Source organism: Heptranchias perlo, chromosome 12 (assembly GCF_035084215.1).
Source record: "Heptranchias perlo isolate sHepPer1 chromosome 12, sHepPer1.hap1, whole genome shotgun sequence".
Taxonomy (NCBI): Eukaryota; Metazoa; Chordata; class Chondrichthyes; order Hexanchiformes; family Hexanchidae; genus Heptranchias; species Heptranchias perlo.
In genome coordinates, this window is record NC_090336.1 from 67,810,003 (window position 1) to 67,837,618 (window position 27,616).

The following is a 27,616-nucleotide window of genomic DNA, read 5'->3' on the forward strand; positions in this document are numbered from 1 at the left end:
GAAGGGAGCTGCACCGATCCTGGAAGCACTGCTGTACCAGGTCGATGCGCGGAGTGGACGGAGCAAGCTCTTGTTCCATCTCCCTGTTCCAAAAATCAATTTAATATTTGGTCCCCAGATAGGGGACATATCAGATATTAAACTGATAAGAACAGAAACTACACTGGATCTTAGCCAAAAGGCTGAGAAGCGATAACGCGCTCGATGCGAATTGATCTCCGCTCCTGTTTTCCCTCCCTCTTTGGTCTCTGGCTGGCTGTGTCTAAAGCAGTCTAGAAGCACTGCCGTTCTCTCCCACTCTGGCCACATTTTTGCCACCGTTTCTAATTGCAACAGTGGATCAGTTTAAAGAAGTTGCCGTTTTTTCCTTTCTTGCTAGGATTGCTTGACAGATTGGTAAATTTGCCAGTCGGCCACCGATCAGATGGGAGAAGGTGGTGTCTCAACGGACCTCCGTCAGTCAGTCTCAGTCACTAACTCACTGCCGTGGAAGGAAACCGCTTTAAAGAAAACTAGTGACGTGACGTGACGTGTCTCACAGCGAGTGAGTGAGATTGCAACGGCCAATTGAGAAAGAGGTGAGGTGCTGACAATCAGCAGCTCGTGTTTAAACGTTCATTCCACAGCAGGCAAGACCAATCAAAAGAAAATACTGCAGATGCTGGCTCGGCTGGCTGGGCTGGCTGGCTGGGCTGGCTGGAAATGGGAAATAAAAACACAAGGCGTGTTAAAGGCTGGTTAAACTGTCGAAAGAAACAAGGCGTTAATGTTTCAGAAGTGCCTATTGAAAGATGTCTCTCAAGCTGCTCCCTGACTGGGCCCTGTCCATTGTCACGTTAATCCCAGGGCGGGGCGGGACTGCTTTGACCAGGAGACCTGTTTTCTGGGACGCAGGTGTGACATTCCAGGGAGTGCACCTGCTTTGTGCTGATTCGAAACTACCACGACAACGGCAACTTGCAGTTCTATATTACCACGACAACGCGCGTGTATATATTGCTACAGCAACAACTGGAGGCGGGACATTTCCCTTGAAGGGCGACATGCAAACAACCATCGCCGGCACCGCATCGCTGCAGTATTTTCTCCCAGAGTGTATCATCGGATATACGGTACGATATTTGAGCGGAATTAATCTCTCAGAGCATCAGCACGTTGCGAGCGAAGGGACGTTTTGATTCTTAAAACCTGCCCTTGCAATCGTAAAAGGTAGCGAATGCTGTCTAGTGGCAGTGTGTGGCGACCCAAGGCATACTTACCTGGCAGGGGAGAATCTGTGATCCCGAAGGCGGATCTCCCAGGACGAGGCTAGCCCATTGCACTTGGGGTGTGCGCTGACGCCTGCGATGTCCCCAAATGCGGGATACTCGACTGCAAAATTTGTGGTAGTGGGGGACTGCGTTCGCGCTCTCCCCTGCATCGAAACGAAAAGTTAGATTGTCGACCCCGCGGTCCACCAATCGGATGGGTGACGGTGTTGTGTGTGTGTGTGTACGTATGTCAGTCAGTCTCTCACTCAGAGCTGCTGTGGAAGGAAACCTTTCTAAAAAGAACTTGCATATCGAAAGAAAGATGTGTCTCAAGCTGCCGGGGCCCTGTCCATTGTCACGTTAATGGCTGGACTGCTTTGACCAGGAGACCTGTTTCCTAGGTCGGAGGTGTGGATTCCAGGGGACTTGCTTTGTGCTGATTTCCAATGGCCGTCCCTCCCTCCCTCCCCCCAGGCCTTCCTTCTGAACACCTTTGTCGTTTTATCGAGGGCCAGAAGCCTGCCTGTGAAAGGGAAGGATCAGCCGGTCGGCCCCCTGCTGGTCGCTGCTGCTCGTGGAGCAGGCGTGCGTGTCCTCAGCCTCTTGGACAGGTTCCTCAGGCGGTTCCCAGGTGGCCCAGTGGTCGAGGACGCAACCTTTTAAATCGTTGAGACCCGGGTTCCAATCCCGGTCGGGGGGATGATTTTCTGGTGCAGATTAATTGGCACCACTCAAAGAAAGTCTCCCCTCCTGAGCGCAATGCTCCACCCTCACCACCACTGCCTTTTCCTCACCGAGACAAACAGACAGTCCGTCCAGTCCAGGAGCGCAGTTTTCATTTGTACTCAGACCCTGCTTGTTTAAAGTTAAGTTATTTTGCAGTTTGAATTATAATCGCTGCCTGCGTGCGAGCGAGCGAGCGAACGAGCGGCACTCAGCCCAGGAGAAGAAAAGAATACCACTGAGCTGAGAAAGTAAGTGCAATATATCAGCTTTATTCTCAGTCATAATACGTACACACGGACAGAGACGCTGGGAAAGAGCTGTTTTTCCTTTTGAATATCTCCCCACAGGGAGGTGCACCGTTGCCAGAGACACTGCAATACTGGGTCGATGCGTGGAGTGGACGGAGCCAAGCCCCTATTCCATCTCCCTGTTCCAAAATTCAATTTAATATTCGGTCCCAAAGCCGAGAAGCGATAACCTCCTGAATAGACGTTTGCCATTTGACTGAGTGTGAAAAGACTGAGTGTCAAAGTGGAAATGGCAACTCAAGCCCTCTGCTGGTGACACTGCTGCTACTGTAGGGAGCCATGTGTTCAGCCTTCTGTATATGTTTGCAGGGGATTGAGAGCAACTCCCCTGATGGTCTAGTGGTTAGGACGCAACATTTAAAACTCGTTGACACCCGGGTTCGAATCCCGGTCAGGGGATGATTTTCTGGTGCAGATTAATTGGCACCGTTCAAGAAAATCTCCCATCCTGAGCGCAATGCTCCACCCAAACCAGTGCCTTTTACTCACCTTAACACTCAGTTAGCAGCACAGTTTGATCTCACAGCTTCCAATGTGGCCATTCACAGTGCACTCCCTCCAAACACACACGCACTGTCTGCTCGCATTTTTAAAGTCAGCAACGTGAAGTTATTTCGCCTCTCGCTTGTGGCAGTTTAAACGTTAACATTGTGTCTCTCTCGCGCTCTCTGTTTCGGGAAATGTCTGACTTGGAAACAATTAATTCTGGAACTGCCAGTTTAAAACTGCAGTAATTTTTCACACAACAACTGGAGTTAAATGTTTCAGGTCAGGAGACCAAGTCTGTGGAAGGTGGCACGTCCCAATACACAGGCTTGCAGCTTCCTGAAAAGTGACCTGAGACTGACGTCTTTCCCTCCAAGGTAAAACTGCAAGAGGGAAAAGGAAGAAAGGGAATGGCACTCATCCATCCCAGGAGTAAACAAAAAAACCACAGTTGCAATATCTCAGCATTCTGAGTAATAATACAGGCTCCAAAAATCCGTTCAGCATTTTGAATATCTCCCCACAGGGAGGTGCACCGTTGCCAGAGACACTGTAATACTGGGTCGATGCGTGGAGTGGACGGAGCAAGCTCTTGTTCCATCTCCCTGTTGCAAAAATCAATTTAATGTATGGTCCCCAGATCGGGGACGTATCAGATCTTAAACTGATAAGAACAGATATTTTTTTCAAAAAATATACTTTCTTCATAAAATTTGCAGCAGTACATACAATACAGTTGTGATATCACATTCCAAACGTACACAATACAGATTATACAATTTGCAGGTTACATCAAGTACAGTTCAACCAACACATTGGACATAATTACAGTTCATGACACTCTAGGGTGTCTCATTGCATCATACTCAACACAGATTATTGCTTACAGATTCATTTCAGGTCCATTTCAGATTCATTACAGTAACATCCATCCACCCATCCTTTTCCAATAGAGGCGGCCGTGCCTGCAGTCGCACGGAAATCCAACAGGGGGCAACCTCCAGCTTAGCTGTCGAGCGGGAAACGTGGTGAGGCCTCACCCTGAAATATAGGCCAAGTCCCCATGGACAGATACGGGAAGAAAAACACAATGGTGGCTGCTTACCTTGCTGAGCAGGAGTGAAAGTGGCGTCAGCGGCGTTGGCAACATGGCGCACCGGCCGGGCGAGAAACAACGCGTAGCGAGCAACAACCTACGAAGGAAAGGAGAGCATGGTCAAGCAGCTGTAAAAAGTTTTCCTTCTTTTATAACAATATTGACTACAGTAATAACATATGGTCCAAAAAAGAAACAAAATCTGTTTTTTGTTTTTCGAATCTCCCCGAAGGGAGCTGCACCGATCCTGGAAGCACTGCTGTACCAGGTCGATGCGCGGAGTGGACGGAGCAAGCTCTTGTTCCATCTCCCTGTTCCAAAAATCAATTTAATATTTGGTCCCCAGATAGGGGACATATCAGATATTAAACTGATAAGAACAGAAACTACACTGGATCTTAGCCAAAAGGCCGAGAAGCGATAACGCGCTCGATGCGAATTGATCTCCGCTCCTGTTTTCCCTCCCTCTTTGGTCTCTGGCTGGCTGTGTCTAAAGCAGTCTAGAAGCACTGCCGTTCTCTCCCACTCTGGCCACATTTTTGCCACCGTTTCTAATTGCAACAGTGGATCAGTTTAAAGAAGTTGCCGTTTTTTCCTTTCTTGCTAGGATTGCTTGACAGATTGGTAAATTTGCCAGTCGGCCACCGATCAGATGGGAGAAGGTGGTGTCTCAACGGACCTCCGTCAGTCAGTCTCAGTCACTAACTCACTGCCGTGGAAGGAAACCGCTTTAAAGAAAACTAGTGACGTGACGTGACGTGTCTCACAGCGAGTGAGTGAGATTGCAACGGCCAATTGAGAAAGAGGTGAGGTGCTATAAATCAGCAGCTCGTGTTTAAACGTTCATTCCACAGCAGGCAAGACCAATCAAAAGAAAATACTGCAGATGCTGGCTCGGCTGGCTGGGCTGGCTGGCTGGGCTGGCTGGAAATGGGAAATAAAAACACAAGGCGTGTTAAAGGCTGGTTAAACTGTCGAAAGAAACAAGGCGTTAATGTTTCAGAAGTGCCTATTGAAAGATGTCTCTCAAGCTGCTCCCTGACTGGGCCCTGTCCATTGTCACGTTAATCCCAGGGCGGGGGCGGGACTGCTTTGACCAGGAGACCTGTTTTCTGGGACGCAGGTGTGACATTCCAGGGAGTGCACCTGCTTTGTGCTGATTCGAAACTACCACGACAACGGCAACTTGCAGTTCTATATTACCACGACAACGCGCGTGTATATATTGCTACAGCAACAACTGGAGGCGGGACATTTCCCTTGAAGGGCGACATGCAAACAACCATCGCCGGCACCGCATCGCTGCAGTATTTTCTCCCAGAGTGTATCATCGGATATACGGTACGATATTTGAGCGGAATTAATCTCTCAGAGCATCAGCACGTTGCGAGCGAAGGGACGTTTTGATTCTTAAAACCTGCCCTTGCAATCGTAAAAGGTAGCGAATGCTGTCTAGTGGCAGTGTGTGGCGACCCAAGGCATACTTACCTGGCAGGGGAGAATCTGTGATCCCGAAGGCGGATCTCCCAGGACGAGGCTAGCCCATTGCACTTGGGGTGTGCGCTGACGCCTGCGATGTCCCCAAATGCGGGATACTCGACTGCAAAATTTGTGGTAGTGGGGGACTGCGTTCGCGCTCTCCCCTGCATCGAAACGAAAAGTTAGATTGTCGACCCCGCGGTCCACCAATCGGATGGGTGACGGTGTTGTGTGTGTGTGTGTACGTATGTCAGTCAGTCTCTCACTCAGAGCTGCTGTGGAAGGAAACCTTTCTAAAAAGAACTTGCATATCGAAAGAAAGATGTGTCTCAAGCTGCCGGGGCCCTGTCCATTGTCACGTTAATGGCTGGACTGCTTTGACCAGGAGACCTGTTTCCTAGGTCGGAGGTGTGAGATTCCAGGGGACTTGCTTTGTGCTGATTTCCAATGGCCGTCCCTCCCTCCCTCCCCCCAGGCCTTCCTTCTGAACACCTTTGTCGTTTTATCGAGGGCCAGAAGCCTGCCTGTGAAAGGGAAGGATCAGCCGGTCGGCCCCCTGCTGGTCGCTGCTGCTCGTGGAGCAGGCGTGCGTGTCCTCAGCCTCTTGGACAGGTTCCTCAGGCGGTTCCCAGGTGGCCCAGTGGTCGAGGACGCAACCTTTTAAATCGTTGAGACCCGGGTTCCAATCCCGGTCGGGGGGATGATTTTCTGGTGCAGATTAATTGGCACCACTCAAAGAAAGTCTCCCCTCCTGAGCGCAATGCTCCACCCTCACCACCACTGCCTTTTCCTCACCGAGACAAACAGACAGTCCGTCCAGTCCAGGAGCGCAGTTTTCATTTGTACTCAGACCCTGCTTGTTTAAAGTTAAGTTATTTTGCAGTTTGAATTATAATCGCTGCCTGCGTGCGAGCGAGCGAGCGAGCGAGCGAACGAGCGGCACTCAGCCCAGGAGAAGAAAAGAATACCACTGAGCTGAGAAAGTAAGTGCAATATATCAGCTTTATTCTCAGTCATAATACGTACACACGGACAGAGACGCTGGGAAAGAGCTGTTTTTCCTTTTGAATATCTCCCCACAGGGAGGTGCACCGTTGCCAGAGACACTGCAATACTGGGTCGATGCGTGGAGTGGACGGAGCCAAGCCCCTATTCCATCTCCCTGTTGCAAAATTCAATTTAATATTCGGTCCCAAAGCCGAGAAGCGATAACCTCCTGAATAGACGTTTGCCATTTGACTGAGTGTGAAAAGACTGAGTGTCAAAGTGGAAATGGCAACTCAAGCCCTCTGCTGGTGACACTGCTGCTACTGTAGGGAGCCATGTGTTCAGCCTTCTGTATATGTTTGCAGGGGATTGAGGGCAACTCCCCTGATGGTCTAGTGGTTAGGACGCAACATTTAAAACTCGTTGACACCCGGGTTCGAATCCCGGTCAGGGGATGATTTTCTGGTGCAGATTAATTGGCACCGTTCAAGAAAATCTCCCATCCTGAGCGCAATGCTCCACCCAAACCAGTGCCTTTTACTCACCTTAACACTCAGTTAGCAGCACAGTTTGATCTCACAGCTTCCAATGTGGCCATTCACAGTGCACTCCCTCCAAACACACACGCACTGTCTGCTCGCATTTTTAAAGTCAGCAACGTGAAGTTATTTCGCCTCTCGCTTGTGGCAGTTTAAACGTTAACATTGTGTCTCTCTCGCGCTCTCTGTTTCGGGAAATGTCTGACTTGGAAACAATTAATTCTGGAACTGCCAGTTTAAAACTGCAGTAATTTTTCACACAACAACTGGAGTTAAATGTTTCAGGTCAGGAGACCAAGTCTGTGGAAGGTGGCACGTCCCAATACACAGGCTTGCAGCTTCCTGAAAAGTGACCTGAGACTGACGTCTTTCCCTCCAAGGTAAAACTGCAAGAGGGAAAAGGAAGAAAGGGAGTGGCACTCATCCATCCCAGGAGTAAACAAGAAAACCACAGTTGCAATATCTCAGCATTCTGAGTAATAATACAGGCTCCAAAAATCCGTTCAGCATTTTGAATATCTCCCCACAGGGAGGTGCACCGTTGCCAGAGACACTGTAATACTGGGTCGATGCGTGGAGTGGACGGAGCCAAGCCCCTCTTCCATCTCCCTGTTGCAAAAATCAATTTAATGTATGGTCCCCAGATCGGGGACGTATCAGATCTTAAACTGATAAGAACAGATATTTTTTTCAAAAAATATACTTTCTTCATAAAATTTGCAGCAGTACATACAATACAGTTGTGATATCACATTCCAAACGTACACAATACAGATTATACAATTTGCAGGTTACATCAAGTACAGTTCAACCAACACATTGGACATAATTACAGTTCATGACACTCTAGGGTGTCTCATTGCATCATACTCAACACAGATTATTGCTTACAGATTCATTTCAGGTCCATTTCAGATTCATTACAGTAACATCCATCCACCCATCCATCCTTTTCCAATAGAGGCGGCCGTGCCTGCAGTTGCACGGAAATCCAACAGGGGGCAACCTCCAGCTTAGCTGTCGAGCGGGAAACGTGGTGAGGCCTCACCCTGAAATATAGGCCAAGTCCCCATGGACAGATACGGGAAGAAAAACACAATGGTGGCTGCTTACCTTGCTGAGCAGGAGTGAAAGTGGCGTCAGCGGCGTTGGCAACATGGCGCACCAGCCGGGCGAGAAACAACGCGTAGCGAGCAACAACCTACGAAGGAAAGGAGAGCATGGTCAAGCAGCTGTAAAAAGTTTTCCTTCTTTTATAACAATATTGACTACAGTAATAACATATGGTCCAAAAAAGAAACAAAATCTGTTTTTTGTTTTTCGAATCTCCCCGAAGGGAGCTGCACCGATCCTGGAAGCACTGCTGTACCAGGTCGATGCGCGGAGTGGACGGAGCAAGCTCTTGTTCCATCTCCCTGTTCCAAAAATCAATTTAATATTTGGTCCCCAGATAGGGGACATATCAGATATTAAACTGATAAGAACAGAAACTACACTGGATCTTAGCCAAAAGGCCGAGAAGCGATAACGCGCTCGATGCGAATTGATCTCCGCTCCTGTTTTCCCTCCCTCTTTGGTCTCTGGCTGGCTGTGTCTAAAGCAGTCTAGAAGCACTGCCGTTCTCTCCCACTCTGGCCACATTTTTGCCACCGTTTCTAATTGCAACAGTGGATCAGTTTAAAGAAGTTGCCGTTTTTTCCTTTCTTGCTAGGATTGCTTGACAGATTGGTAAATTTGCCAGTCGGCCACCGATCAGATGGGAGAAGGTGGTGTCTCAACGGACCTCCGTCAGTCAGTCTCAGTCACTAACTCACTGCCGTGGAAGGAAACCGCTTTAAAGAAAACTAGTGACGTGACGTGACGTGTCTCACAGCGAGTGAGTGAGATTGCAACGGCCAATTGAGAAAGAGGTGAGGTGCTGAGAATCAGCAGCTCGTGTTTAAACGTTCATTCCACAGCAGGCAAGACCAATCAAAAGAAAATACTGCAGATGCTGGCTCGGCTGGCTGGGCTGGCTGGCTGGGCTGGCTGGAAATGGGAAATAAAAACACAAGGCGTGTTAAAGGCTGGTTAAACTGTCGAAAGAAACAAGGCGTTAATGTTTCAGAAGTGCCTATTGAAAGATGTCTCCAAGCTGCTCCCTGACTGGGCCCTGTCCATTGTCACGTTAATCCCAGGGCGGGGCGGGACTGCTTTGACCAGGAGACCTGTTTTCTGGGACGCAGGTGTGACATTCCAGGGAGTGCACCTGCTTTGTGCTGATTCGAAACTACCACGACAACGGCAACTTGCAGTTCTATATTACCACGACAACGCGCGTGTATATATTGCTACAGCAACAACTGGAGGCGGGACATTTCCCTTGAAGGGCGACATGCAAACAACCATTGCCGGCACCGCATCGCTGCAGTATTTTCTCCCAGAGTGTATCATCGGATATACGGTACGATATTTGAGCGGAATTAATCTCTCAGAGCATCAGCACGTTGCGAGCGAAGGGACGTTTTGATTCTTAAAACCTGCCCTTGCAATCGTAAAAGGTAGCGAATGCTGTCTAGTGGCAGTGTGTGGCGACCCAAGGCATACTTACCTGGCAGGGGAGAATCTGTGATCCCGAAGGCGGATCTCCCAGGACGAGGCTAGCCCATTGCACTTGGGGTGTGCGTTGACGCCTGCGATGTCCCCAAATGCGGGATACTCGACTGCAAAATTTGTGGTAGTGGGGGACTGCGTTCGCGCTCTCCCCTGCATCGAAACGAAAAGTTAGATTGTCGACCCCGCGGTCCACCAATCGGATGGGTGACGGTGTTGTGTGTGTGTGTGTGTGTGTGTACGTATGTCAGTCAGTCTCTCACTCAGAGCTGCTGTGGAAGGAAACCTTTTTAAAAAGAACTTGCATATCGAAAGAAAGATGTGTCTCAAGCTGCCGGGGCCTTGTCCATTGTCACGTTAATGGCTGGACTGCTTTGACCAGGAGACCTGTTTCCTGGGTCGGAGGTGTGAGATTCCAGGGGACCTGCTTTGTGCTGATTTCCAATGGCCGTCCCTCCCTCCCTCCCCCCAGGCCTTCCTTCTGAACACCTTTGTCGTTTTATCGAGGGACAGAAGCCTGCCTGTGAAAGGGAAGGATCAGCCGGTCGGCCCCCTGCTGGTCGCTGCTGCTCGTGGAGCAGGCGTGCGTGTCCTCAGCCTCTTGGACAGGTTCCTCAGGCGGTTCCCAGGTGGCCCAGTGATCGAGGACGCAACCTTTTAAATCGTTGAGACCCGGGTTCCAATCCCGGTCGGGGGGATGATTTTTTGGTGCAGATTGGCACCACTCAAAGAAAGTCTCCCCTCCTGAGCGCAATGCTCCACCCTCACCACCACTGCCTTTTCCTCACCGAGACAAACAGACAGTCCGTCCAGTCCAGGAGCGCAGTTTTCATTTGTACTCAGACCCTGCTTGTTTAAAGTTGTTATTTTGCAGTTTGAATTATAATCGCTGCCTGCGTGCGAGCGAGCGAGCGAGCGAACGAGCGGCACTCAGCCCAGGAGAAGAAAAGAATACCACTGAGCTGAGAAAGTAAGTGCAATATATCAGCTTTATTCTCAGTCATAATACGTACACACGGACAGAGACGCTGGGAAAGAGCTGTTTTTCCTTTTGAATATCTCCCCACAGGGAGGTGCACCGTTGCCAGAGACACTGCAATACTGGGTCGATGCGTGGAGTGGACGGAGCCAAGCCCCTATTCCATCTCCCTGTTGCAAAATTCAATTTAATATTCGGTCCCAAAGCCGAGAAGCGATAACCTCCTGAATAGACGTTTGCCATTTGACTGAGTGTGAAAAGACTGAGTGTCAAAGTGGAAATGGCAACTCAAGCCCTCTGCTGGTGACACTGCTGCTACTGTAGGGAGCCATGTGTTCAGCCTTCTGTATATGTTTGCAGGGGATTGAGGGCAACTCCCCTGATGGTCTAGTGGTTAGGACGCAACATTTAAAACTCATTGAGACCCGGGTTCGAATCCTGGTCAGGGGATGATTTTCTGGTGCAGATTAATTGGCACCGTTCAAGAAAATCTCCCATCCTGAGCGCAATGCTCCACCCAAACCAGTGCCTTTTACTCACCTTAACACTCAGTTAGCAGCACAGTTTGATCTCACAGCTTCCAATGTGGCCATTCACAGTGCACTCCCTCCAAACACACACGCACTGTCTGCTCGCATTTTTAAAGTCAGCAACGTGAAGTTATTTCGCCTCTCGCTTGTGGCAGTTTAAACGTTAACATTGTGTCTCTCTCGCGCTCTCTGTTTCGGGAAATGTCTGACTTGGAAACAATTAATTCTGGAACTGCCAGTTTAAAACTGCAGTAATTTTTCACACAACAACTGGAGTTAAATGTTTCAGGTCAGGAGACCAAGTCTGTGGAAGGCGGCACGTCCCAATACACAGGCTTGCAGCTTCCTGAAAAGTGACCTGAGACTGACGTCTTTCCCTCCAAGGTAAAACTGCAAGAGGGAAAAGGAAGAAAGGGAGTGGCACTCATCCATCCCAGGAGTAAACAAAAAAACCACAGTTGCAATATCTCAGCATTCTGAGTAATAATACAGGCTCCAAAAATCCGTTCAGCATTTTGAATATCTCCCCACAGGGAGGTGCACCGTTGCCAGAGACACTGTAATACTGGGTCGATGCGTGGAGTGGACGGAGCCAAGCCCCTCTTCCATCTCCCTGTTGCAAAAATCAATTTAATGTATGGTCCCCAGATCGGGGACGTATCAGATCTTAAACTGATAAGAACAGATATTTTTTTCAAAAAATATACTTTCTTCATAAAATTTGCAGCAGTACATACAATACAGTTGTGATATCACATTCCAAACGTACACAATACAGATTATACAATTTGCAGGTTACATCAAGTACAGTTCAACCAACACATTGGACATAATTACAGTTCATGACACTCTAGGGTGTCTCATTGCATCATACTCAACACAGATTATTGCTTACAGATTCATTTCAGGTCCATTTCAGATTCATTACAGTAACATCCATCCACCCATCCATCCTTTTCCAATAGAGGCGGCCGTGCCTGCAGTTGCACGGAAATCCAACAGGGGGCAACCTCCAGCTTAGCTGTCGAGCGGGAAACGTGGTGAGGCCTCACCCTGAAATATAGGCCAAGTCCCCATGGACAGATACGGGAAGAAAAACACAATGGTGGCTGCTTACCTTGCTGAGCAGGAGTGAAAGTGGCGTCAGCGGCGTTGGCAACATGGCGCACCAGCCGGGCGAGAAACAACGCGTAGCGAGCAACAACCTACGAAGGAAAGGAGAGCATGGTCAAGCAGCTGTAAAAAGTTTTCCTTCTTTTATAACAATATTGACTACAGTAATAACATATGGTCCAAAAAAGAAACAAAATCTGTTTTTTGTTTTTCGAATCTCCCCGAAGGGAGCTGCACCGATCCTGGAAGCACTGCTGTACCAGGTCGATGCGCGGAGTGGACGGAGCAAGCTCTTGTTCCATCTCCCTGTTCCAAAAATCAATTTAATATTTGGTCCCCAGATAGGGGACATATCAGATATTAAACTGATAAGAACAGAAACTACACTGGATCTTAGCCAAAAGGCCGAGAAGCGATAACGCGCTCGATGCGAATTGATCTCCGCTCCTGTTTTCCCTCCCTCTTTGGTCTCTGGCTGGCTGTGTCTAAAGCAGTCTAGAAGCACTGCCGTTCTCTCCCACTCTGGCCACATTTTTGCCACCGTTTCTAATTGCAACAGTGGATCAGTTTAAAGAAGTTGCCGTTTTTTCCTTTCTTGCTAGGATTGCTTGACAGATTGGTAAATTTGCCAGTCGGCCACCGATCAGATGGGAGAAGGTGGTGTCTCAACGGACCTCCGTCAGTCAGTCTCAGTCACTAACTCACTGCCGTGGAAGGAAACCGCTTTAAAGAAAACTAGTGACGTGACGTGACGTGTCTCACAGCGAGTGAGTGAGATTGCAACGGCCAATTGAGAAAGAGGTGAGGTGCTGAGAATCAGCAGCTCGTGTTTAAACGTTCATTCCACAGCAGGCAAGACCAATCAAAAGAAAATACTGCAGATGCTGGCTCGGCTGGCTGGGCTGGCTGGCTGGGCTGGCTGGAAATGGGAAATAAAAACACAAGGCGTGTTAAAGGCTGGTTAAACTGTCGAAAGAAACAAGGCGTTAATGTTTCAGAAGTGCCTATTGAAAGATGTCTCCAAGCTGCTCCCTGACTGGGCCCTGTCCATTGTCACGTTAATCCCAGGGCGGGGCGGGACTGCTTTGACCAGGAGACCTGTTTTCTGGGACGCAGGTGTGACATTCCAGGGAGTGCACCTGCTTTGTGCTGATTCGAAACTACCACGACAACGGCAACTTGCAGTTCTATATTACCACGACAACGCGCGTGTATATATTGCTACAGCAACAACTGGAGGCGGGACATTTCCCTTGAAGGGCGACATGCAAACAACCATTGCCGGCACCGCATCGCTGCAGTATTTTCTCCCAGAGTGTATCATCGGATATACGGTACGATATTTGAGCGGAATTAATCTCTCAGAGCATCAGCACGTTGCGAGCGAAGGGACGTTTTGATTCTTAAAACCTGCCCTTGCAATCGTAAAAGGTAGCGAATGCTGTCTAGTGGCAGTGTGTGGCGACCCAAGGCATACTTACCTGGCAGGGGAGAATCTGTGATCCCGAAGGCGGATCTCCCAGGACGAGGCTAGCCCATTGCACTTGGGGTGTGCGTTGACGCCTGCGATGTCCCCAAATGCGGGATACTCGACTGCAAAATTTGTGGTAGTGGGGGACTGCGTTCGCGCTCTCCCCTGCATCGAAACGAAAAGTTAGATTGTCGACCCCGCGGTCCACCAATCGGATGGGTGACGGTGTTGTGTGTGTGTGTGTGTGTGTGTACGTATGTCAGTCAGTCTCTCACTCAGAGCTGCTGTGGAAGGAAACCTTTTTAAAAAGAACTTGCATATCGAAAGAAAGATGTGTCTCAAGCTGCCGGGGCCCTGTCCATTGTCACGTTAATGGCTGGACTGCTTTGACCAGGAGACCTGTTTCCTGGGTCGGAGGTGTGAGATTCCAGGGGACCTGCTTTGTGCTGATTTCCAATGGCCGTCCCTCCCTCCCTCCCCCCAGGCCTTCCTTCTGAACACCTTTGTCGTTTTATCGAGGGACAGAAGCCTGCCTGTGAAAGGGAAGGATCAGCCGGTCGGCCCCCTGCTGGTCGCTGCTGCTCGTGGAGCAGGCGTGCGTGTCCTCAGCCTCTTGGACAGGTTCCTCAGGCGGTTCCCAGGTGGCCCAGTGATCGAGGACGCAACCTTTGAAATCGTTGAGACCCGGGTTCCAATCCCGGTCGGGGGGATGATTTTTTGGTGCAGATTGGCACCACTCAAAGAAAGTCTCCCCTCCTGAGCGCAATGCTCCACCCTCACCACCACTGCCTTTTCCTCACCGAGACAAACAGACAGTCCGTCCAGTCCAGGAGCGCAGTTTTCATTTGTACTCAGACCCTGCTTGTTTAAAGTTAAGTTATTTTGCAGTTTGAATTATAATCGCTGCCTGCGTGCGAGCGAGCGAGCGAGCGAACGAGCGGCACTCAGCCCAGGAGAAGAAAAGAATACCACTGAGCTGAGAAAGTAAGTGCAATATATCAGCTTTATTCTCAGTCATAATACGTACACACGGACAGAGACGCTGGGAAAGAGCTGTTTTTCCTTTTGAATATCTCCCCACAGGGAGGTGCACCGTTGCCAGAGACACTGCAATACTGGGTCGATGCGTGGAGTGGACGGAGCCAAGCCCCTATTCCATCTCCCTGTTGCAAAATTCAATTTAATATTCGGTCCCAAAGCCGAGAAGCGATAACCTCCTGAATAGACGTTTGCCATTTGACTGAGTGTGAAAAGACTGAGTGTCAAAGTGGAAATGGCAACTCAAGCCCTCTGCTGGTGACACTGCTGCTACTGTAGGGAGCCATGTGTTCAGCCTTCTGTATATGTTTGCAGGGGATTGAGGGCAACTCCCCTGATGGTCTAGTGGTTAGGACGCAACATTTAAAACTCATTGAGACCCGGGTTCGAATCCTGGTCAGGGGATGATTTTCTGGTGCAGATTAATTGGCACCGTTCAAGAAAATCTCCCATCCTGAGCGCAATGCTCCACCCAAACCAGTGCCTTTTACTCACCTTAACACTCAGTTAGCAGCACAGTTTGATCTCACAGCTTCCAATGTGGCCATTCACAGTGCACTCCCTCCAAACACACACGCACTGTCTGCTCGCATTTTTAAAGTCAGCAACGTGAAGTTATTTCGCCTCTCGCTTGTGGCAGTTTAAACGTTAACATTGTGTCTCTCTCGCGCTCTCTGTTTCGGGAAATGTCTGACTTGGAAACAATTAATTCTGGAACTGCCAGTTTAAAACTGCAGTAATTTTTCACACAACAACTGGAGTTAAATGTTTCAGGTCAGGAGACCAAGTCTGTGGAAGGCGGCACGTCCCAATACACAGGCTTGCAGCTTCCTGAAAAGTGACCTGAGACTGACGTCTTTCCCTCCAAGGTAAAACTGCAAGAGGGAAAAGGAAGAAAGGGAGTGGCACTCATCCATCCCAGGAGTAAACAAAAAAACCACAGTTGCAATATCTCAGCATTCTGAGTAATAATACAGGCTCCAAAAATCCGTTCAGCATTTTGAATATCTCCCCACAGGGAGGTGCACCGTTGCCAGAGACACTGTAATACTGGGTCGATGCGTGGAGTGGACGGAGCCAAGCCCCTCTTCCATCTCCCTGTTGCAAAAATCAATTTAATGTATGGTCCCCAGATCGGGGACGTATCAGATCTTAAACTGATAAGAACAGATATTTTTTTCAAAAAATATACTTTCTTCATAAAATTTGCAGCAGTACATACAATACAGTTGTGATATCACATTCCAAACGTACACAATACAGATTATACAATTTGCAGGTTACATCAAGTACAGTTCAACCAACACATTGGACATAATTACAGTTCATGACACTCTAGGGTGTCTCATTGCATCATACTCAACACAGATTATTGCTTACAGATTCATTTCAGGTCCATTTCAGATTCATTACAGTAACATCCATCCACCCATCCTTTTCCAATAGAGGCGGCCGTGCCTGCAGTTGCACGGAAATCCAACAGGGGGCAACCTCCAGCTTAGCTGTCGAGCGGGAAACGTGGTGAGGCCTCACCCTGAAATATAGGCCAAGTCCCCATGGACAGATACGGGAAGAAAAACACAATGGTGGCTGCTTACCTTGCTGAGCAGGAGTGAAAGTGGCGTCAGCGGCGTTGGCAACATGGCGCACCAGCCGGGCGAGAAACAACGCGTAGCGAGCAACAACCTACGAAGGAAAGGAGAGCATGGTCAAGCAGCTGTAAAAAGTTTTCCTTCTTTTATAACAATATTGACTACAGTAATAACATATGGTCCAAAAAAGAAACAAAATCTGTTTTTTGTTTTTCGAATCTCCCCGAAGGGAGCTGCACCGATCCTGGAAGCACTGCTGTACCAGGTCGATGCGCGGAGTGGACGGAGCAAGCTCTTGTTCCATCTCCCTGTTCCAAAAATCAATTTAATATTTGGTCCCCAGATAGGGGACATATCAGATATTAAACTGATAAGAACAGAAACTACACTGGATCTTAGCCAAAAGGCCGAGAAGCGATAACGCGCTCGATGCGAATTGATCTCCGCTCCTGTTTTCCCTCCCTCTTTGGTCTCTGGCTGGCTGTGTCTAAAGCAGTCTAGAAGCACTGCCGTTCTCTCCCACTCTGGCCACATTTTTGCCACCGTTTCTAATTGCAACAGTGGATCAGTTTAAAGAAGTTGCCGTTTTTTCCTTTCTTGCTAGGATTGCTTGACAGATTGGTAAATTTGCCAGTCGGCCACCGATCAGATGGGAGAAGGTGGTGTCTCAACGGACCTCCGTCAGTCAGTCTCAGTCACTAACTCACTGCCGTGGAAGGAAACCGCTTTAAAGAAAACTAGTGACGTGACGTGACGTGTCTCACAGCGAGTGAGTGAGATTGCAACGGCCAATTGAGAAAGAGGTGAGGTGCTGAGAATCAGCAGCTCGTGTTTAAACGTTCATTCCACAGCAGGCAAGACCAATCAAAAGAAAATACTGCAGATGCTGGCTCGGCTGGCTGGGCTGGCTGGCTGGGCTGGCTGGAAATGGGAAATAAAAACACAAGGCGTGTTAAAGGCTGGTTAAACTGTCGAAAGAAACAAGGCGTTAATGTTTCAGAAGTGCCTATTGAAAGATGTCTCTCAAGCTGCTCCCTGACTGGGCCCTGTCCATTGTCACGTTAATCCCAGGGCGGGGCGGGACTGCTTTGACCAGGAGACCTGTTTTCTGGGACGCAGGTGTGACATTCCAGGGAGTGCACCTGCTTTGTGCTGATTCGAAACTACCACGACAACGGCAACTTGCAGTTCTATATTACCACGACAACGCGCGTGTATATATTGCTACAGCAACAACTGGAGGCGGGACATTTCCCTTGAAGGGCGACATGCAAACAACCATCGCCGGCACCGCATCGCTGCAGTATTTTCTCCCAGAGTGTATCATCGGATATACGGTACGATATTTGAGCGGAATTAATCTCTCAGAGCATCAGCACGTTGCGAGCGAAGGGACGTTTTGATTCTTAAAACCTGCCCTTGCAATCGTAAAAGGTAGCGAATGCTGTCTAGTGGCAGTGTGTGGCGACCCAAGGCATACTTACCTGGCAGGGGAGAATCTGTGATCCCGAAGGCGGATCTCCCAGGACGAGGCTAGCCCATTGCACTTGGGGTGTGCGCTGACGCCTGCGATGTCCCCAAATGCGGGATACTCGACTGCAAAATTTGTGGTAGTGGGGGACTGCGTTCGCGCTCTCCCCTGCATCGAAACGAAAAGTTAGATTGTCGACCCCGCGGTCCACCAATCGGATGGGTGACGGTGTTGTGTGTGTGTACGTATGTCAGTCAGTCTCTCACTCAGAGCTGCTGTGGAAGGAAACCTTTTTAAAAAGAACTTGCATATCGAAAGAAAGATGTGTCTCAAGCTGCCGGGGCCCTGTCCATTGTCACGTTAATGGCTGGACTGCTTTGACCAGGAGACCTGTTTCCTGGGTCGGAGGTGTGAGATTCCAGGGGACCTGCTTTGTGCTGATTTCCAATGGCCCTCCCTCCCTCCCTCCCCCCAGGCCTTCCTTCTGAACACCTTTGTCGTTTTATCGAGGGCCAGAAGCCTGCCTGTGAAAGGGAAGGATCAGCCGGTCGGCCCCCTGCTGGTCGCTGCTGCTCGTGGAGCAGGCGTGCGTGTCCTCAGCCTCTTGGACAGGTTCCTCAGGCGGTTCCCAGGTGGCCCAGTGATCGAGGACGCAACCTTTTAAATCGTTGAGACCCGGGTTCCAATCCCGGTCGGGGGGATGATTTTTTGGTGCAGATTGGCACCACTCAAAGAAAGTCTCCCCTCCTGGGCGCAATGCTCCACCCTCACCACCACTGCCTTTTCCTCACCGAGACAAACAGACAGTCCGTCCAGTCCAGGAGCGCAGTTTTCATTTGTACTCAGACCCTGCTTGTTTAAAGTTAAGTTATTTTGCAGTTTGAATTATAATCGCTGCCTGCGTGCGAGCGAGCGAGCGAGCGAACGAGCGGCACTCAGCCCAGGAGAAGAAAAGAATACCACTGAGCTGAGAAAGTAAGTGCAATATATCAGCTTTATTCTCAGTCATAATACGTACACACGGACAGAGACGCTGGGAAAGAGCTGTTTTTCCTTTTGAATATCTCCCCACAGGGAGGTGCACCGTTGCCAGAGACACTGCAATACTGGGTCGATGCGTGGAGTGGACGGAGCCAAGCCCCTATTCCATCTCCCTGTTGCAAAATTCAATTTAATATTCGGTCCCAAAGCCGAGAAGCGATAACCTCCTGAATAGACGTTTGCCATTTGACTGAGTGTGAAAAGACTGAGTGTCAAAGTGGAAATGGCAACTCAAGCCCTCTGCTGGTGACACTGCTGCTACTGTAGGGAGCCATGTGTTCAGCCTTCTGTATATGTTTGCAGGGGATTGAGGGCAGCTCCCCTGATGGTCTAGTGGTTAGGACGCAACATTTAAAACTCGTTGACACCCGGGTTCGAATCCCGGTCAGGGGATGATTTTCTGGTGCAGATTAATTGGCACCGTTCAAGAAAATCTCCCATCCTGAGCGCAATGCTCCACCCAAACCAGTGCCTTTTACTCACCTTAACACTCAGTTAGCAGCACAGTTTGATCTCACAGCTTCCAATGTGGCCATTCACAGTGCACTCCCTCCAAACACACACGCACTGTCTGCTCGCATTTTTAAAGTCAGCAACGTGAAGTTATTTCGCCTCTCGCTTGTGGCAGTTTAAACGTTAACATTGTGTCTCTCTCGCGCTCTCTGTTTCGGGAAATGTCTGACTTGGAAACAATTAATTCTGGAACTGCCAGTTTAAAACTGCAGTAATTTTTCACACAACAACTGGAGTTAAATGTTTCAGGTCAGGAGACCAAGTCTGTGGAAGGTGGCACGTCCCAATACACAGGCTTGCAGCTTCCTGAAAAGTGACCTGAGACTGACGTCTTTCCCTCCAAGGTAAAACTGCAAGAGGGAAAAGGAAGAAAGGGAATGGCACTCATCCATCCCAGGAGTAAACAAGAAAACCACAGTTGCAATATCTCAGCATTCTGAGTAATAATACAGGCTCCAAAAATCCGTTCAGCATTTTGAATATCTCCCCACAGGGAGGTGCACCGTTGCCAGAGACACTGTAATACTGGGTCGATGCGTGGAGTGGACGGAGCCAAGCCCCTCTTCCATCTCCCTGTTGCAAAAATCAATTTAATGTATGGTCCCCAGATCGGGGACGTATCAGATCTTAAACTGATAAGAACAGATATTTTTTTCAAAAAATATACTTTCTTCATAAAATTTGCAGCAGTACATACAATACAGTTGTGATATCACATTCCAAACGTACACAATACAGATTATACAATTTGCAGGTTACATCAAGTACAGTTCAACCAACACATTGGACATAATTACAGTTCATGACACTCTAGGGTGTCTCATTGCATCATACTCAACACAGATTATTGCTTACAGATTCATTTCAGGTCCATTTCAGATTCATTACAGTAACATCCACCCACCCATCCTTTTCCAATAGAGGCGGCCGTGCCTGCAGTTGCACGGAAATCCAACAGGGGGCAACCTCCAGCTTAGCTGTCGAGCGGGAAACGTGGTGAGGCCTCACCCTGAAATATAGGCCAAGTCCCCATGGACAGATACGGGAAGAAAAACACAATGGTGGCTGCTTACCTTGCTGAGCAGGAGTGAAAGTGGCGTCAGCGGCGTTGGCAACATGGCGCACCGGCCGGGCGAGAAACAACGCGTAGCGAGCAACAACCTACGAAGGAAAGGAGAGCATGGTCAAGCAGCTGTAAAAAGTTTTCCTTCTTTTATAACAATATTGACTACAGTAATAACATATGGTCCAAAAAAGAAACAAAATCTGTTTTTTGTTTTTCGAATCTCCCCGAAGGGAGCTGCACCGATCCTGGAAGCACTGCTGTACCAGGTCGATGCGCGGAGTGGACGGAGCAAGCTCTTGTTCCATCTCCCTGTTCCAAAAATCAATTTAATATTTGGTCCCCAGATAGGGGACATATCAGATATTAAACTGATAAGAACAGAAACTACACTGGATCTTAGCCAAAAGGCCGAGAAGCGATAACGCGCTCGATGCGAATTGATCTCCGCTCCTGTTTTCCCTCCCTCTTTGGTCTCTGGCTGGCTGTGTCTAAAGCAGTCTAGAAGCACTGCCGTTCTCTCCCACTCTGGCCACATTTTTGCCACCGTTTCTAATTGCAACAGTGGATCAGTTTAAAGAAGTTGCCGTTTTTTCCTTTCTTGCTAGGATTGCTTGACAGATTGGTAAATTTGCCAGTCGGCCACCGATCAGATGGGAGAAGGTGGTGTCTCAACGGACCTCCGTCAGTCAGTCTCAGTCACTAACTCACTGCCGTGGAAGGAAACCGCTTTAAAGAAAACTAGTGACGTGACGTGACGTGTCTCACAGCGAGTGAGTGAGATTGCAACGGCCAATTGAGAAAGAGGTGAGGTGCTGAGAATCAGCAGCTCGTGTTTAAACGTTCATTCCACAGCAGGCAAGACCAATCAAAAGAAAATACTGCAGATGCTGGCTCGGCTGGCTGGGCTGGCTGGCTGGGCTGGCTGGAAATGGGAAATAAAAACACAAGGCGTGTTAAAGGCTGGTTAAACTGTCGAAAGAAACAAGGCGTTAATGTTTCAGAAGTGCCTATTGAAAGATGTCTCTCAAGCTGCTCCCTGACTGGGCCCTGTCCATTGTCACGTTAATCCCAGGGCGGGGCGGGACTGCTTTGACCAGGAGACCTGTTTTCTGGGACGCAGGTGTGACATTCCAGGGAGTGCACCTGCTTTGTGCTGATTCGAAACTACCACGACAACGGCAACTTGCAGTTCTATATTACCACGACAACGCGCGTGTATATATTGCTACAGCAACAACTGGAGGCGGGACATTTCCCTTGAAGGGCGACATGCAAACAACCATCGCCGGCACCGCATCGCTGCAGTATTTTCTCCCAGAGTGTATCATCGGATATACGGTACGATATTTGAGCGGAATTAATCTCTCAGAGCATCAGCACGTTGCGAGCGAAGGGACGTTTTGATTCTTAAAACCTGCCCTTGCAATCGTAAAAGGTAGCGAATGCTGTCTAGTGGCAGTGTGTGGCGACCCAAGGCATACTTACCTGGCAGGGGAGAATCTGTGATCCCGAAGGCGGATCTCCCAGGACGAGGCTAGCCCATTGCACTTGGGGTGTGCGCTGACGCCTGCGATGTCCCCAAATGCGGGATACTCGACTGCAAAATTTGTGGTAGTGGGGGACTGCGTTCGCGCTCTCCCCTGCATCGAAACGAAAAGTTAGATTGTCGACCCCGCGGTCCACCAATCGGATGGGTGACGGTGTTGTGTGTGTGTGTGTGTGTGTGTGTGTACGTATGTCAGTCAGTCTCTCACTCAGAGCTGCTGTGGAAGGAAACCTTTTTAAAAAGAACTTGCATATCGAAAGAAAGATGTGTCTCAAGCTGCCGGGGCCCTGTCCATTGTCACGTTAATGGCTGGACTGCTTTGACCAGGAGACCTGTTTCCTGGGTCGGAGGTGTGAGATTCCAGGGGACCTGCTTTGTGCTGATTTCCAATGGCCGTCCCTCCCTCCCTCCCCCCAGGCCTTCCTTCTGAACACCTTTGTCGTTTTATCGAGGGCCAGAAGCCTGCCTGTGAAAGGGAAGGATCAGCCGGTCGGCCCCCTGCTGGTCGCTGCTGCTCGTGGAGCAGGCGTGCGTGTCCTCAGCCTCTTGGACAGGTTCCTCAGGCGGTTCCCAGGTGGCCCAGTGATCGAGGACGCAACCTTTTAAATCGTTGAGACCCGGGTTCCAATCCCGGTCGGGGGGATGATTTTCTGGTGCAGATTGGCACCACTCAAAGAAAGTCTCCCCTCCTGAGCGCAATGCTCCACCCTCACCACCACTGCCTTTTCCTCACCGAGACAAACAGACAGTCCGTCCAGTCCAGGAGCGCAGTTTTCATTTGTACTCAGACCCTGCTTGTTTAAAGTTAAGTTATTTTGCAGTTTGAATTATAATCGCTGCCTGCGTGCGTGCGAGCGAGCGAGCGAACGAGCGGCACTCAGCCCAGGAGAAGAAAAGAATACCACTGAGCTGAGAAAGTAAGTGCAATATATCAGCTTTATTCTCAGTCATAATACGTACACACGGACAGAGACGCTGGGAAAGAGCTGTTTTTCCTTTTGAATATCTCCCCACAGGGAGGTGCACCGTTGCCAGAGACACTGCAATACTGGGTCGATGCGTGGAGTGGACGGAGCCAAGCCCCTATTCCATCTCCCTGTTGCAAAATTCAATTTAATATTCGGTCCCAAAGCCGAGAAGCGATAACCTCCTGAATAGACGTTTGCCATTTGACTGAGTGTGAAAAGACTGAGTGTCAAAGTGGAAATGGCAACTCAAGCCCTCTGCTGGTGACACTGCTGCTACTGTAGGGAGCCATGTGTTCAGCCTTCTGTATATGTTTGCAGGGGATTGAGGGCAACTCCCCTGATGGTCTAGTGGTTAGGACGCAACATTTAAAACTCGTTGACACCCGGGTTCGAATCCCGGTCAGGGGATGATTTTCTGGTGCAGATTAATTGGCACCGTTCAAGAAAATCTCCCATCCTGAGCGCAATGCTCCACCCAAACCAGTGCCTTTTACTCACCTTAACACTCAGTTAGCAGCACAGTTTGATCTCACAGCTTCCAATGTGGCCATTCACAGTGCACTCCCTCCAAACACACACGCACTGTCTGCTCGCATTTTTAAAGTCAGCAACGTGAAGTTATTTCGCCTCTCGCTTGTGGCAGTTTAAACGTTAACATTGTGTCTCTCTCGCGCTCTCTGTTTCGGGAAATGTCTGACTTGGAAACAATTAATTCTGGAACTGCCAGTTTAAAACTGCAGTAATTTTTCACACAACAACTGGAGTTAAATGTTTCAGGTCAGGAGACCAAGTCTGTGGAAGGTGGCACGTCCCAATACACAGGCTTGCAGCTTCCTGAAAAGTGACCTGAGACTGACGTCTTTCCCTCCAAGGTAAAACTGCAAGAGGGAAAAGGAAGAAAGGGAGTGGCACTCATCCATCCCAGGAGTAAACAAAAAAACCACAGTTGCAATATCTCAGCATTCTGAGTAATAATACAGGCTCCAAAAATCCGTTCAGCATTTTGAATATCTCCCCACAGGGAGGTGCACCGTTGCCAGAGACACTGTAATACTGGGTCGATGCGTGGAGTGGACGGAGCCAAGCCCCTCTTCCATCTCCCTGTTGCAAAAATCAATTTAATGTATGGTCCCCAGATCGGGGACGTATCAGATCTTAAACTGATAAGAACAGATATTTTTTTCAAAAAATATACTTTCTTCATAAAATTTGCAGCAGTACATACAATACAGTTGTGATATCACATTCCAAACGTACACAATACAGATTATACAATTTGCAGGTTACATCAAGTACAGTTCAACCAACACATTGGACATAATTACAGTTCATGACACTCTAGGGTGTCTCATTGCATCATACTCAACACAGATTATTGCTTACAGATTCATTTCAGGTCCATTTCAGATTCATTACAGTAACATCCACCCATCCATCCTTTTCCAATAGAGGCGGCCGTGCCTGCAGTTGCACGGAAATCCAACAGGGGGCAACCTCCAGCTTAGCTGTCGAGCGGGAAACGTGGTGAGGCCTCACCCTGAAATATAGGCCAAGTCCCCATGGACAGATACGGGAAGAAAAACACAATGGTGGCTGCTTACCTTGCTGAGCAGGAGTGAAAGTGGCGTCAGCGGCGTTGGCAACATGGCGCACCGGCCGGGCGAGAAACAACGCGTAGCGAGCAACAACCTACGAAGGAAAGGAGAGCATGGTCAAGCAGCTGTAAAAAGTTTTCCTTCTTTTATAACAATATTGACTACAGTAATAACATATGGTCCAAAAAAGAAACAAAATCTGTTTTTTGTTTTTCGAATCTCCCCGAAGGGAGCTGCACCGATCCTGGAAGCACTGCTGTACCAGGTCGATGCGCGGAGTGGACGGAGCAAGCTCTTGTTCCATCTCCCTGTTCCAAAAATCAATTTAATATTTGGTCCCCAGATAGGGGACGTATCAGATATTAAACTGATAAGAACAGAAACTACACTGGATCTTAGCCAAAAGGCCGAGAAGCGATAACGCGCTCGATGCGAATTGATCTCCGCTCCTGTTTTCCCTCCCTCTTTGGTCTCTGGCTGGCTGTGTCTAAAGCAGTCTAGAAGCACTGCCGTTCTCTCCCACTCTGGCCACATTTTTGCCACCGTTTCTAATTGCAACAGTGGATCAGTTTAAAGAAGTTGCCGTTTTTTCCTTTCTTGCTAAGATTGCTTGACAGATTGGTAAATTTGCCAGTCGGCCACCGATCAGATGGGAGAAGGTGGTGTCTCAACGGACCTCCGTCAGTCAGTCTCAGTCACTAACTCACTGCCGTGGAAGGAAACCGCTTTAAAGAAAACTAGTGACGTGACGTGTCTCACAGCGAGTGAGTGAGATTGCAACGGCCAATTGAGAAAGAGGTGAGGTGCTGACAATCAGCAGCTCGTGTTTAAACGTTCATTCCACAGCAGGCAAGACCAATCAAAAGAAAATACTGCAGATGCTGGCTCGGCTGGCTGGGCTGGGCTGGCTGGAAATGGGAAATAAAAACACAAGGCGTGTTAAAGGCTGGTTAAACTGTCGAAAGAAACAAGGCGTTAATGTTTCAGAAGTGCCTATTGAAAGATGTCTCTCAAGCTGCTCCCTGACTGGGCCCTGTCCATTGTCACGTTAATCCCAGGCCGGGGCGGGACTGCTTTGACCAGGAGACCTGTTTTCTGGGACGCAGGTGTGACATTCCAGGGAGTGCACCTGCTTTGTGCTGATTCGAAACTACCACGACAACGGCAACTTGCAGTTCTATATTACCACGACAACGCGCGTGTATATATTGCTACAGCAACAACTGGAGGCGGGACATTTCCCTTGAAGGGCGACATGCAAACAACCATCGCCAGCACCGCATCGCTGCAGTATTTTCTCCCAGAGTGTATCATCGAATATACGGTACGATATTTGAGCGGAATTAATCTCTCAGAGCATCAGCACGTTGCGAGCGAAGGGACGTTTTGATTCTTGAAACCTGCCCTTGCAATCGTAAAAGGTAGCGAATGCTGTCTAGTGGCAGTGTGTGGCGACCCAAGGCATACTTACCTGGCAGGGGAGAATCTGTGATCCCGAAGGCGGATCTCCCAGGACGAGGCTAGCCCATTGCACTTGGGGTGTGCGCTGACGCCTGCGATGTCCCCAAATGCGGGATACTCGACTGCAAAATTTGTGGTAGTGGGGGACTGCGTTCGCGCTCTCCCCTGCATCGAAACGAAAAGTTAGATTGTCGACCCCGCGGTCCACCAATCGGATGGGTGACGGTGTTGTGTGTGTGTGTGTGTGTGTGTGTACGTATGTCAGTCAGTCTCTCACTCAGAGCTGCTGTGGAAGGAAACCTTTTTAAAAAGAACTTGCATATCGAAAGAAAGATGTGTCTCAAGCTGCCGGGGCCCTGTCCATTGTCACGTTAATGGCTGGACTGCTTTGACCAGGAGACCTGTTTCCTGGGTCGGAGGTGTGAGATTCCAGGGGACCTGCTTTGTGCTGATTTCCAATGGCCGTCCCTCCCTCCCTCCCCCCAGGCCTTCCTTCTGAACACCTTTGTCGTTTTATCGAGGGCCAGAAGCCTGCCTGTGAAAGGGAAGGATCAGCCGGTCGGCCCCCTGCTGGTCGCTGCTGCTCGTGGAGCAGGCGTGCGTGTCCTCAGCCTCTTGGACAGGTTCCTCAGGCGGTTCCCAGGTGGCCCAGTGGTCGAGGACGCAACCTTTTAAATCGTTGAGACCCGGGTTCCAATCCCGGTCGGGGGGATGATTTTCTGGTGCAGATTAATTGGCACCACTCAAAGAAAGTCTCCCCTCCTGAGCGCAATGCTCCACCCTCACCACCACTGCCTTTTCCTCACCGAGACAAACAGACAGTCCGTCCAGTCCAGGAGCGCAGTTTTCATTTGTACTCAGACCCTGCTTGTTTAAAGTTAAGTTATTTTGCAGTTTGAATTATAATCGCTGCCTGCCTGCGTGCGAGCGAGCGAGCGAGTGAGCGAGCGAACGAGCGGCACTCAGCCCAGGAGAAGAAAAGAATACCACTGAGCTGAGAAAGTAAGTGCAATATATCAGCTTTATTCTCAGTCATAATACGTACACACGGACAGAGACGCTGGGAAAGAGCTGTTTTTCCTTTTGAATATCTCCCCACAGGGAGGTGCACCGTTGCCAGAGACACTGCAATACTGGGTCGATGCGTGGAGTGGACGGAGCCAAGCCCCTATTCCATCTCCCTGTTGCAAAATTCAATTTAATATTCGGTCCCAAAGCCGAGAAGCGATAACCTCCTGAATAGACGTTTGCCATTTGACTGAGTGTGAAAAGACTGAGTGTCAAAGTGGAAATGGCAACTCAAGCCCTCTGCTGGTGACACTGCTGCTACTGTAGGGAGCCATGTGTTCAGCCTTCTGTATATGTTTGCAGGGGATTGAGGGCAACTCCCCTGATGGTCTAATGGTTCGGACGCAACATTTAAAACTCGTTGACACCCGGGTTCGAATCCCGGTCAGGGGATGATTTTCTGGTGCAGATTAATTGGCACCGTTCAAGAAAATCTCCCATCCTGAGCGCAATGCTCCACCCAAACCAGTGCCTTTTACTCACCTTAACACTCAGTTTGCAGCACAGTTTGATCTCACAGCTTCCAATATGGCCATTCACAGTGCACTCCCTCCAAACACACACGCACTGTCTGCTCGCATTTTTAAAGTCAGCAACGTGAAGTTATTTCGCCTCTCGCTTGTGGCAGTTTAAACGTTAACATTGTGTCTCTCTCGCGCTCTCTGTTTCGGGAAATGTCTGACTTGGAAACAATTAATTCT

The 27,616-nt window shown here is 49.2% G+C and overlaps 14 non-coding genes and 13 pseudogenes across 14 annotated transcripts; 7 read left to right on the plus strand and 20 right to left on the minus strand.

The window, feature by feature from the left end:
- Positions 1-3: 3 nt before the first annotated feature.
- Positions 4-194, minus strand: LOC137330879 (U2 spliceosomal RNA). Its single transcript, XR_010965300.1, has one exon. It is a non-coding gene; the product is annotated as a U2 spliceosomal RNA (small nuclear RNA).
- A 1,057-nt stretch (positions 195-1,251) lies between these two features.
- On the plus strand, positions 1,252-1,417 carry LOC137328711 (U1 spliceosomal RNA). The gene has a single exon (XR_010964821.1). It is a non-coding gene; the product is annotated as a U1 spliceosomal RNA (small nuclear RNA).
- Positions 1,418-2,322: 905 nt separating this feature from the next.
- LOC137330278 (U2 spliceosomal RNA) lies at positions 2,323-2,451 on the minus strand (annotated as a pseudogene).
- An 844-nt stretch (positions 2,452-3,295) lies between these two features.
- On the minus strand, positions 3,296-3,467 carry LOC137328636 (U2 spliceosomal RNA; annotated as a pseudogene).
- Positions 3,468-4,097: 630 nt separating this feature from the next.
- Positions 4,098-4,288, minus strand: LOC137330795 (U2 spliceosomal RNA). Its single transcript, XR_010965217.1, has one exon. It is a non-coding gene; the product is annotated as a U2 spliceosomal RNA (small nuclear RNA).
- Positions 4,289-5,346: 1,058 nt separating this feature from the next.
- LOC137328722 (U1 spliceosomal RNA) lies at positions 5,347-5,512 on the plus strand. Its single transcript, XR_010964822.1, has one exon. It is a non-coding gene; the product is annotated as a U1 spliceosomal RNA (small nuclear RNA).
- A 914-nt stretch (positions 5,513-6,426) lies between these two features.
- Positions 6,427-6,555, minus strand: LOC137330353 (U2 spliceosomal RNA; annotated as a pseudogene).
- Positions 6,556-7,399: 844 nt separating this feature from the next.
- LOC137328691 (U2 spliceosomal RNA) lies at positions 7,400-7,572 on the minus strand (annotated as a pseudogene).
- Positions 7,573-8,206: 634 nt separating this feature from the next.
- On the minus strand, positions 8,207-8,397 carry LOC137330796 (U2 spliceosomal RNA). The gene has a single exon (XR_010965218.1). It is a non-coding gene; the product is annotated as a U2 spliceosomal RNA (small nuclear RNA).
- A 1,056-nt stretch (positions 8,398-9,453) lies between these two features.
- Positions 9,454-9,619, plus strand: LOC137329940 (U1 spliceosomal RNA). The gene has a single exon (XR_010964990.1). It is a non-coding gene; the product is annotated as a U1 spliceosomal RNA (small nuclear RNA).
- Positions 9,620-10,531: 912 nt separating this feature from the next.
- LOC137330355 (U2 spliceosomal RNA) lies at positions 10,532-10,660 on the minus strand (annotated as a pseudogene).
- Positions 10,661-11,504: 844 nt separating this feature from the next.
- Positions 11,505-11,677, minus strand: LOC137328692 (U2 spliceosomal RNA; annotated as a pseudogene).
- Positions 11,678-12,311: 634 nt separating this feature from the next.
- Positions 12,312-12,502, minus strand: LOC137330797 (U2 spliceosomal RNA). Its single transcript, XR_010965219.1, has one exon. It is a non-coding gene; the product is annotated as a U2 spliceosomal RNA (small nuclear RNA).
- A 1,056-nt stretch (positions 12,503-13,558) lies between these two features.
- On the plus strand, positions 13,559-13,724 carry LOC137329954 (U1 spliceosomal RNA). The gene has a single exon (XR_010964991.1). It is a non-coding gene; the product is annotated as a U1 spliceosomal RNA (small nuclear RNA).
- Positions 13,725-14,638: 914 nt separating this feature from the next.
- Positions 14,639-14,767, minus strand: LOC137330356 (U2 spliceosomal RNA; annotated as a pseudogene).
- Positions 14,768-15,611: 844 nt separating this feature from the next.
- On the minus strand, positions 15,612-15,784 carry LOC137328693 (U2 spliceosomal RNA; annotated as a pseudogene).
- A 630-nt stretch (positions 15,785-16,414) lies between these two features.
- On the minus strand, positions 16,415-16,605 carry LOC137330798 (U2 spliceosomal RNA). Its single transcript, XR_010965220.1, has one exon. It is a non-coding gene; the product is annotated as a U2 spliceosomal RNA (small nuclear RNA).
- A 1,057-nt stretch (positions 16,606-17,662) lies between these two features.
- LOC137328734 (U1 spliceosomal RNA) lies at positions 17,663-17,828 on the plus strand. The gene has a single exon (XR_010964828.1). It is a non-coding gene; the product is annotated as a U1 spliceosomal RNA (small nuclear RNA).
- Positions 17,829-18,730: 902 nt separating this feature from the next.
- On the minus strand, positions 18,731-18,859 carry LOC137330357 (U2 spliceosomal RNA; annotated as a pseudogene).
- An 844-nt stretch (positions 18,860-19,703) lies between these two features.
- LOC137328694 (U2 spliceosomal RNA) lies at positions 19,704-19,876 on the minus strand (annotated as a pseudogene).
- A 630-nt stretch (positions 19,877-20,506) lies between these two features.
- LOC137330799 (U2 spliceosomal RNA) lies at positions 20,507-20,697 on the minus strand. Its single transcript, XR_010965221.1, has one exon. It is a non-coding gene; the product is annotated as a U2 spliceosomal RNA (small nuclear RNA).
- A 1,057-nt stretch (positions 20,698-21,754) lies between these two features.
- On the plus strand, positions 21,755-21,920 carry LOC137328747 (U1 spliceosomal RNA). The gene has a single exon (XR_010964839.1). It is a non-coding gene; the product is annotated as a U1 spliceosomal RNA (small nuclear RNA).
- Positions 21,921-22,838: 918 nt separating this feature from the next.
- On the minus strand, positions 22,839-22,967 carry LOC137330358 (U2 spliceosomal RNA; annotated as a pseudogene).
- An 844-nt stretch (positions 22,968-23,811) lies between these two features.
- Positions 23,812-23,984, minus strand: LOC137328695 (U2 spliceosomal RNA; annotated as a pseudogene).
- Positions 23,985-24,614: 630 nt separating this feature from the next.
- Positions 24,615-24,805, minus strand: LOC137330844 (U2 spliceosomal RNA). The gene has a single exon (XR_010965265.1). It is a non-coding gene; the product is annotated as a U2 spliceosomal RNA (small nuclear RNA).
- A 1,044-nt stretch (positions 24,806-25,849) lies between these two features.
- Positions 25,850-26,015, plus strand: LOC137328758 (U1 spliceosomal RNA). Its single transcript, XR_010964850.1, has one exon. It is a non-coding gene; the product is annotated as a U1 spliceosomal RNA (small nuclear RNA).
- Positions 26,016-26,947: 932 nt separating this feature from the next.
- On the minus strand, positions 26,948-27,076 carry LOC137330359 (U2 spliceosomal RNA; annotated as a pseudogene).
- Between the last annotated feature and the right edge of the window lie 540 nt (positions 27,077-27,616).